The sequence below is a fragment of the Tamandua tetradactyla genome, chromosome 9, assembly GCF_023851605.1.
Source record: "Tamandua tetradactyla isolate mTamTet1 chromosome 9, mTamTet1.pri, whole genome shotgun sequence".
Taxonomy (NCBI): Eukaryota; Metazoa; Chordata; class Mammalia; order Pilosa; family Myrmecophagidae; genus Tamandua; species Tamandua tetradactyla.
Window position 1 is genome coordinate 93900812 of NC_135335.1, and position 10446 is coordinate 93911257.

Below are 10446 nucleotides of genomic sequence, written 5' to 3' on the forward strand. Positions count from 1 at the left end.
CTTCAAAAATGAGGGAGAGTTTAAAATAGTTACAGACAAACAGACATTGAGAATGTTTGTGAACAAGAGACCTGTTCCACAAGTACTAAAGGAAGCACTATGGGCAGATAGGAAAAGACAGGTCTGGAGAAGAGTATAGTAAAGAAGACTATCACTAATGGTAAAAGGAAAGAAAAAAATGAGATACGGTATATCATAATAAAGTCATAAAGCATGCAACAACATGGATGAACCTTGAGGATATTATATGGAGTGATGCTAGCCAGAAACAAAAGGACAAATACAGTGTGGCTAAGATGAACTAACATTAAGCAAACTTTGAGAATTAGAAGTTGAGAACACAGATTACCAGAGATAGAAAGAGGGTAGAGATTGTGCATATGATGCTGATTGAGTACAGAATGTTCAACAGAATTGATTGTACTTAATGAACTAACATTAAGCAAACTTTGAGAGTTATATGTTGAGAACACAGACTATCAGGAGATAGAGAGTAGAGATTGTGCATATGATACTGATTGAGTACAGAATGTTCAACAGAATTGATTGTAAAGATCCAGAAATGTATAGCACAATACTATCTAATGGTAGCACAATATTGTAAGTGCACTGAACAAGGCTGAGGCATGTGTGACACACGAGGAATGATAGAAATAAAGACTGGGACCATATAACTTAGTGAAACCTAGAGCGAACAATATACAAATAGATTAAATATATAAATATAAGAATAGTTTTACGTGAAGGAGAACAAATGAATGTCAATAGTGCAAGGTGTTAAAAATGGGATGGTATACAGAAAAAATACCATCAATGCAAACTAGGATCTAAAGTTAATAGTAACATTGTAATATGCTTCCATTCATTGTAACAAAAATAATACACCAAAGCTAAATGTCAATAAGAGGGAAATATAAGGAAGGGGTATGGGTGGTGGTGTTTCTCCTTTTTATTTTCTTTTTTCATTTTTCCATCTTCTTTCTTTGTGGAAGAAATGGAAATGTCCTCATATAGATTGTGGTGGTGAATTCATTACTATGTGATTACACTGGGAACCATTGATTGTTTACTTAGGTTGGGTTGTATAGTGTGTGGATATAACCATTTAAAAGGAAACAGAAAGATACAAGTGTTGGAGAAAATGTGGAGAGAGAGATGGACCTTTTCACTGTTGGTAGGGAAGTAGAATGATGCAGGCTGTCTGGAGGACAGTATGAGGTTCCACAGGAGACTAAGTATAGGGTTGCCATATGATCCTGCAATCAGGTTGTTAGGTATATACCTGGAAGAACTGAAAGTAGGGAGAAAATGATCATTCAGACATGGTGTTTATCATGGCAGTATTCATGATTTGCGATGGACTGAAGTGGCCTAAGCGTGCATTGACTGATGAACAGAAGGACGAACAGTGGTGTATAGCTACAATGGAATATTGAGCATCTGAAAGAAGAAATGAAGCTGTGAGGCATGCCACTAGGTGAATGAACCTTGAGGACAGTATGTTGAATGAAATAAGCCAGAAACAAAAAGACAGATATAATTCCTTATTAATATGGACTAGCTACAATATGCAAACTCTGAGAATTGAATTTGAGAGCAAAAGTTATCATGGAATGGTTTATCATACAGGTTCCCAAGATTGCAAGCTGTTACAGCTGTCACATTTATTCTTGAATTGTAACTGTTATTTCTAAATTCTGAGATGCTGAGCTCTTTGTGTATAACCTGATCATTCCCTGGAACTTCAGGTATCTGTGTGACACATGAGACTCAGAATTAGAGTTCTGTAACTATGAAAATAAGCATTCCACCATACAGCAACTGTTAAGAAAGTTGACAAAGAGATTCGACTTCAATTAGAAATATGAATGAAGCTGATCTGGCTATGACTAAGGTAAATCAGACTCAAGGGTAGAGGATGATATTGACTATATTTTAAAACTTCAACTTCTGTGTGAAACCAAAGGAAGAGATGTTTATTTGTTACAAAATTTATATTTTTGGTAGCCCACTATCTAATTTAATTTGTATGATAACTTTATTTGAATGCCATAATTACATGGAATCTTGTATAGGAAATGCGATCTTGCTGGTTTGTACAGGTTAGTGTGATGTTCTGAAACATCCCAGAGTAATTGAGTGGAAGATATTTCTATTTGCAAAGATATATTTGAAGTATTTGCAAAGTTCCTTTGTGGGAATGGAAGAACATGTGGAAATATTAAATTTCCCCACTTGCAGAAGACTTGATATTCTCACAAGCATTGGGGACTACCATATTAATAGCTCTTGATCTTGTGGCTTGTCCTTATGAGACTTATTCCTGCAAAGGAAAAGCTAAGACTACTTATAATTATGCCTGAGAGTCATCCCCAGAGAACCTCTTTTGTTGCTCTGATGTGGCCGCTCTCTCTAAGGTAACTCAGTAGGTAAATTCATTGTTCTCCTCACCACCCCACCCCCACCCCACCCTGGGACATGACTCCCAAGAGTGTAAATCTCCTTGAAAATGTGGGAACTGACTACTGAGGATGAGGCTGGCCATGGAATTGTGGGATTAAGAAAGACTTCTTGAGAAATGAAGTTGTGAGGCATGCAAATAAGTTAATGAACCTTAAGGACTGTATGTTGAATGAAATGTCAGGAACAAAAAGACAAATACTATCATGCCTTAATTACATAGACCAATTATAATATAAAAACTCAGAGAACTGAAGTCAAGATCATGGGTTATCAGGTTGGGGCTTATTGTAAAGGGTCCTAGATTGTTAGCTCTTAGTACAGTCACATATATCCAGGAGGTGAAACTGTTAATTCTAAATTCTGAGATGCTGAGATGTTTGTATATAACCTGGTCATTCCCAGAAATTTCAGGTATTTAAGTGACCCCTGAGACTCAGAGTTAGAGCTCTGAAGCTATAAAAGTCAGCAGTACCCCATATAGGAACTGTTTAAAAAGTTGAAAAAGGGATCAGACTTTCAAGTAGAGATATGAATGAAGCTGATCTGGATAGGACTAAGCTAGAGTAGAATACAGGGAAAAAAATGTAACTGAGGGCAGTCAGCAGTTCGGACTTATGAATTAGAGTTCACTTCAGCTGCAAATATCAGAAAATCAAAAATGACAGTGATGTAAACAAGAAAGACATTTATGTCTCACTCACGCAAAAGAAATCCAGAGGTGGTCAGTGTGGGATTGATATGGAGTCCCACAGTGTCAGGGGTTTTGGTTCATTCAATCTTGTTGTTCCACCTTCCTCAGCATGTGGTCTCTACATCAGGGTCCAAAATAGATGCTTTGGCCACAGCCATCAAGTCCATGCTCCAGCCAGCAGTAGGAAAGTGGAGTAAAATTACACACCCTCCTTTTAAGAACACTTCTTGAAAATGATCCTTGCCATTCCTTTGGCGATAACTTAATCATGCGACCATACTGAGCTGCAGTGGAAGCTGGGAAATGTAATCTTTATACTGGGTGGCCACTGGATCAGCTAAAAGTTCTATTGCTATGAAAGAAAGGGAGAACTATTATTAGGGAACACCTGGTAGTTTCTGACATAGAACTTTTCCTTTCTCTATTTCCATCAGTACCACTCTGATTCAAGGAGAATTAAGGGCCTGGGGGCAGAGCAGGAATTAATTCACTCAATCACCCAACCAACAAATAGGAGAATAAGTAGTTAGGGCTTGTCTCCATCTGCTCTCTTCTTCTCCATTTTGTTTACCCAACTCTTAGAGGTTTCATACAAGTGGATAAGCTCTTTTAGCAGTTTCCAGCAATTATGTAGAATTTCCCCATTATTTTGGTTGTGTCACTTCAGCAGAAATGATAAGAAATCAAATCCAAGAACTTAGTTGGGCATTGTGGTTCAAGAACCTAAAACACAAATCTGATTCTATGTCTGCACTGTTTAAAATCTTGCCCTCAATAAGCAATTGAAAAAATGTTTATATTAGCCATCAGGAAAACACAGATGAAAACATGATGAGATATCACTACAAACCTACCAAAATGGCTAAAATTAAAATGATGTAGAGCTTCTGGAATTTGCATGCATTACCAGTAGAAATGCAAAATGGTACTACTCTGATAACAGTTTGGTTGAAATCAAACCCACACTTACCAGCAATTCCACTCCTAAATATTTACCCAAGAGAAATGAGAACTAGTCCGCACAAATATTTGTACATGAATGCTCACAACAGCTTTAGTTGTAAAACTAGAAACTATAGAACAACCCCAATATCCATCAACAGGAAAACAGATAAACAAATTATGGTATATCCATACAGTGGACTATGACTCAGCCTTTCAAAGGAAAAGTACTGACACATACAACAACATGGGTCCAAAACATTATGCTGAGCAGGAAAGGACACAAGAGAGCACTTAATGTGTGATCCTGTTTACCTAAAATTCTAAAATAGACTAAATTAATCTATAGTGGCAGAACTCAGATCAGTGTTTCCTGTCAAAGGACACAAGGAAACTTAGGGAGAGGGATTATGAAAACATTTTGTATCTTGGTTGTGGTGGTGCTTGCATGCATGGATAAATACATTTGTTAAAATTTATCTAACTGTGCACATTAAATGGGTGCATTTTTCTGTTTGTAACATACGTTGAAGTTGGGGTTGGAAAAAAAGACTTCTTGACCAAAAGGGGGAAGAGAAAGGAAACAAAATAAAGTTTCTGTGGCTGAGAGATTTCAAATAGAGTGAGAGGCAATTCTGTAGGTTATTCTTATGTATTATAAAGGATATAAAGGACCTCTTTTCAGTTTTTGGTGCACTGGAGTAACTGGAGGGAAACCTGAAACCATTAAACTGTAATCCAGTAGCCTTGATTTTTGAAGATGATTGTATAACTATATAGCTTTTGCAGTGTGACCATGTGATTGTGTAAAACTCTTGACTGACATCCCCTTTATCCAGTATATGGACAGATGAGTAAGAAAATAAAGACAGTGATAAATATATAATAAGAGGGATTGGGGTATGGGATGCTTTGGGTGTTCTTTTTTTACTTTTATTTCTATTCTTATTTTTATTGTTCATGGAGTAATGAAAATGTTCAAAATCAATTGTGGCTATGAATGAACAACTATATGATGATACTGTGAATAACCAATTGCTAGTCTTTGGATGATTATATGGTATGTGATTTTTTTCAATAAAATTGCATTAAAAATGTACAGTGTGGAACAGAGGACAAGACAAAAAATGGGAAAGGTTGGTTCATCCAAATGAAGAGAATAAAAATACAGAAAACACTAAAAAAGAAGGTGAAAAAGTGAACATATGAAATAAGGCCTTTACAAAAATGATCTTAAACATACTCAAGAAGATGAAGGAAAATACAGAGAAAGAACTAAAGGATTCTATAAAAAGAAAACACGGAATGAACAATATGAAAGTCTAAATAAAGCGATAGACATTTTAAAGGGAAATGAAATAAAGCTACTTGAATTGAAGAACACAATAATTGAAATGAAAAAATGCCTGAGAGTGTTTCAAGATCAGATTGGAGCTGGCAGAAGAAAGAATCAGTGAACTCAAAGTTAAAAAACTTGAAATGAGTCAAGGAGAGGAGCAGGGAGAAAAAAGAAATATTAAAAGTAAAAATATCCTAAGATATTTCTGGAACACCATCAAGCACACCAACATATGCATTATGGGAGTCCCGGAAGGAAAAGAGAGTAAAGAACAGTCAAAGAAATAATGTCAGAGAACTTCCCAAACTTAGTACGAGACATGAATATACACATCTGAGAAGCTCAGAGAATATCAAAGAGGATAAACACAAAGAAAAATACACCCCATTATATACTGATTACACTATCAAACGTAAAGGACAAGGAGAGAGTTCTGAAAGCTGCAAGAGAAAAGCAACCTGTTACATACAAAATGTCCCAATTAGAATCAGTGCTGATTTGTAATCGGAAATCATGAAGGTAATGGCAGTGTGTTGAAATATTTAAAGTGCTGAAGGAAAACAACTGCCAGCCAAGAATTGTATTTCTGGTGAGACCCTTTTTTAAAAATGAGGGAGAAATGAAAACATTTTCAGGTAAACAGAAGTTGAGAGAGTTTATCAGCACTAGATCTGCCCTATAAGCAGCTCTAAACGGAATCCTTCAGACCGAAAGGAAAGGACACTAGACAGTGGTTCAAACCAGAATGGATAAATAAAGACCTGCAGTAAAGGTAACCACTTGGGTAATTATATATGCCAGTATTATTGTAATGTATTGTTTGGTATATACATCCACTTCTTACTTCCTATGGGTGCTAAAATACAAATGCATAAAAAGTAATGACATTTAGGTTTTTGTACATACAATGTACAAAGATATAAGTAGTAACAAATAAAAAAAATGGGTGGTGATAGAAGGGTATAGGAAAATATATGTGCATGCTACTGAAGTTAAATTGATCACAAACCACATATTATTATGTTTTTAGTTAAATTTAACCCCATGACAACCATGCAGAAAACAAATGAAAAATATTTCCAGAATAGAAATAAGAAGGCAGTTAATATGGTGCCAACATAAAAAAAGCAAAACAAGAGGAAATAATAAAAGTCGGTTTCAACAGATTGAGGGACAAAAAAATTTCTAAGACTTACAAAAGCTAAATAGCAAAATGGCAGAAGAAAGTCCTGTAAAATCAGTAGTAACTTTAAATAAATAAATCAAACTCTCCAAAGGTGGAATGGATACAAAAGCTGGACCTAACTATATACTGTTTGCCAGAGACTCATCTTAAAGTTCAAAGATATAAGTAGGTTGAGGGTGAAAGAATGGAAAAAATATATACCATGCAAGCCTCAAAAGCCCCCAAAATATCTGTCAAGAAAATATGGACAGAACTGAAGGGAGAAATTGAAAAATAGTAGGAAATTTTTAACACACCACTCTCAACAATAGATAGAACATTTAGTCCGAAGATCAGTAAGGAAGTATGATAAACTAAACCAATTAGACCTGACAGACATTTATAGAACACTGTACCAGATGAAAACAGAATACAGATTCTTCCTGAGTGCACATGGATCATTTTCCTGGGTAGACCACATGTTGGGTTATAGCAAGTCTTAATAAATTAAAAAATACTGAAATCATACAGTGCATATTTTCTGACCATGATGGAATAAAGTTAGAAATCAATTAATAAAAAGAAATAGAAAATTCACAAATATGTGGAAATTAAACAACATACTCTCAAACAATCAATGTGTTAAAGAGGAAATCAGAAGCAAAATTAAGAGATATCTTGAGGTGAATGAAAATGAAAATACAACATACCAAAACTTATGGGATACAGCAAAGGCAGTGTGGAGAGGGAAATTTATAACTCTATGCTTAGTTAAAAAAGAAGAAATACTTCAAATCAGAGACCTAATCTCATATCTGGAAGAACCAGGATAAGAACAAGCTAAACCCAAAGCTAGAAGAAGGAAAGAAATAACAAAAATTAGAGTGGGGATAAATGAAATAGGAAAAAAAAAACAAAAACAAAAAATAGAGAGACCCAACAAAACTAAAAGTTGATTCTTGGAAAAGGTCAATAAAACTGACTACCTTTAACTAGACTGACAAAGAAAAAGAGACTACAAATAATGAAATCAGAAATGAGAAGGGGCTATTACTACTGAACCTGGAGAAATGAAAAGGGCTGTGTTCTAGTTTGCTAGCTGCCGGAATGCAATACCAGAGATGGGATGGCTTTTAAAACAAGGGGAATTTAATAAGTTGCTAGTTTATAGTTCTAAGGCAGAGAAAATATCCCAATTAAAACAAGTCTATAGAAATGTCCAATCAAAGGCATCCAGGGAAAGTTACCTTGGTTCAAGAAGGCTGATGAAGTTCACGGTTTCTTTCTCATCTGGAAAGGCGCATGGTGAACACAGTCACAGTTTCTCTCTTGGCTGGAAGGGCACATGGCTAGCAAGGCATCATCTGCTACTTTCACTACTGGCTTCCTGTTTCATGAAGCTCCCCAGGAGGCGTTTTTCCTTCTTCAAATCCAAAGGTCGCTGGCTTGTGGCCTCTCTGCTCTCATGCCTATGTTGTTCTTCTCTGCTCTCTCTGAATCTCTTTCTCCAAAATGTTTCCTCTTTTATAGGACTCCAGTAAACCAATCAAGACCTAACTCAGTTGGTGGTGACATGTTGTCACCTAATCCAGTTTAACAACCACTCTTGACTAAATCACATCATCCAGGGAGACGATCCAATCACAGTTTCAAACATACAGTATTGAGCAGGGATTATTCTACCTTTATGAAATGGGATTTTGGCTAAAATATGGATTTTCTAGGGGGCATACTTCCTTTCAAACTAGCATAGGCTATAAAAGGACACTATGAACTACTATATGCCAATAAATTCGACAACCTAGATGAAATGGACGAATCCTCAGAAACACACAAACTATCTCCCACATTGACTCAGGAAGAGCTAGGTATCAACAAATCAATTACTAGCAAAGAGATTGAATCAGTAATCAAAAATCTCCCAACAAAGAAGAGGCCAAGGGAATTCTACACAGGGCATTCTTCACAGGAGAGTTCTAACAAACATTCAAGAAGAGTTAACTCAATTCTTCTCAAGCTGTTCAAAAAATAATTGAAGAGGGAAGACTCCTTAACTCCTATGAGGTTAACATCACCCTCATATCAAAGCCAGATAAAGATATCATGAGAAAAGAAAACTACAGATCAATATCTCTTTTGCATATAGATGCAAAAGTCCTCAACAAAATACTAGCAAACCAAATCCAATAGCACATTAAAAGAATTATTTGCCACAATCAAGTAAGATTTATCCCTGGTATACAAGGTTGGTTCAACACATACATTACATTAATAGGACGGGGAAAAAAAAGTATCATCTCAATTGATGTGGAATAAACATTTGTCAAAACACAGCACTCTTTCTTTCTAAAAACACTCAGAGCACTAGTAATGGAAGGAAAATTGCTCAATATAATAAAGGGCATATATGAGAAGCCCACAGCTAACATCCTACTTAACTGTGAAAGACTGAAAGTTTTCCCACTAAGATCAAGAACAGGGCAAGGATGCCAGTCATCACTTGTCAAAATTGTACTGAAAGTTCTTGCCAGAGAAATTAGACAAGAAAAACAAAAGGTATTTGAATTGTAAAGGAAGAAGTAAAACTTTCTCTATTTGCAGATATTATTCTGTATACAAAAAATTCTCAAAAGTCCACAGCAAAACTCCTAGGGTTAATAAATTGAATTAAGCAATTGTAGCGGGGTAGAAGATCAACATCCAAAAAATCAGTAGTGTTTCTATATACAAGCAAAGAATAATTGGAAGAAGAAGTCAAGAAAAAGATTCCATTCACAATAGCAACTAAAAGAATCAATTAAGCAGGATAAATGTAACCAAGTATGTAAAAGGACTGGTATGTAAAAAAAAAAAAACTACAAAACATTGCTAAAAGAAATTAAAGAGGACCTAAGTAAATTGAAAGATAGTCTGTGTTCATGGATTAGAATACCAAATAGCATTAAGTTATAAGTACTACCCACATCAATTTATAGATTCAATGCAATTCAATCAAAATTCCAGTAAGCTTCTTTGCAGAAATGGAAAAGCCTATCATCGAATTGATGTGGAAGGGCAAGGGCCCCGAATAAAGTCATCTTGAAAGAGAAGAATGAAATTGGAGGAGTTGCACTTCCTGATCTTAGAATTTATTACAAAGACAGTAATCAAAACAGCAAGATACTGGCACAAGAACAGTCATGTAGACCAATGGAATAGAAGTGAAACCTCAGAAATCCATCATCACATTTATGGCCAAGTGAATTTTGACAAAGTGACAAAACCAATCAATTGGGGTGGAATAGTCTGTTCAACAAATGGTGCTGGGAAAACTGGATCTCCATTAACAAAAACAAAAAAGGAAGAGGACCTGTACCTCACACCATATACAAAAATAAGCTTAAAGTAGATGAGAGATCTTAATATAAGCGCTAGAACAATCAAACTCCTAGAATAAAACAAAGGGAAGCTTCTTTAGGACCTTGTGCTAAGCAGTGGTTTCTTGGACTTTACACCCAAAGCACAAGCAACAAAAGAAAAATTGATAAATGGGATCTCATCAAAATTAAAAACTTTTGTGCATCAAAGGACTTTATCATGAAAATAAAATGGTAACCCTACCTAATGGTAGAAAATGTTTGGAAATCACATATCTGGTAAAGGATTAAAATCCAGAATATACAAAGAAATCCTTCAATTTAGCAACAAAAAGACAAATACCCCAATTAAAAAATGTGCAAAAGACTTGAACAGTTATCTTTCCAAAGGAGATATTCAAATGTCCAGAAAGTATAGGAAAGATGCGCAACATCATTAGCCATTAGTGAAATGCAAATCAAATCCATAATGAGATACTATTTCACACTC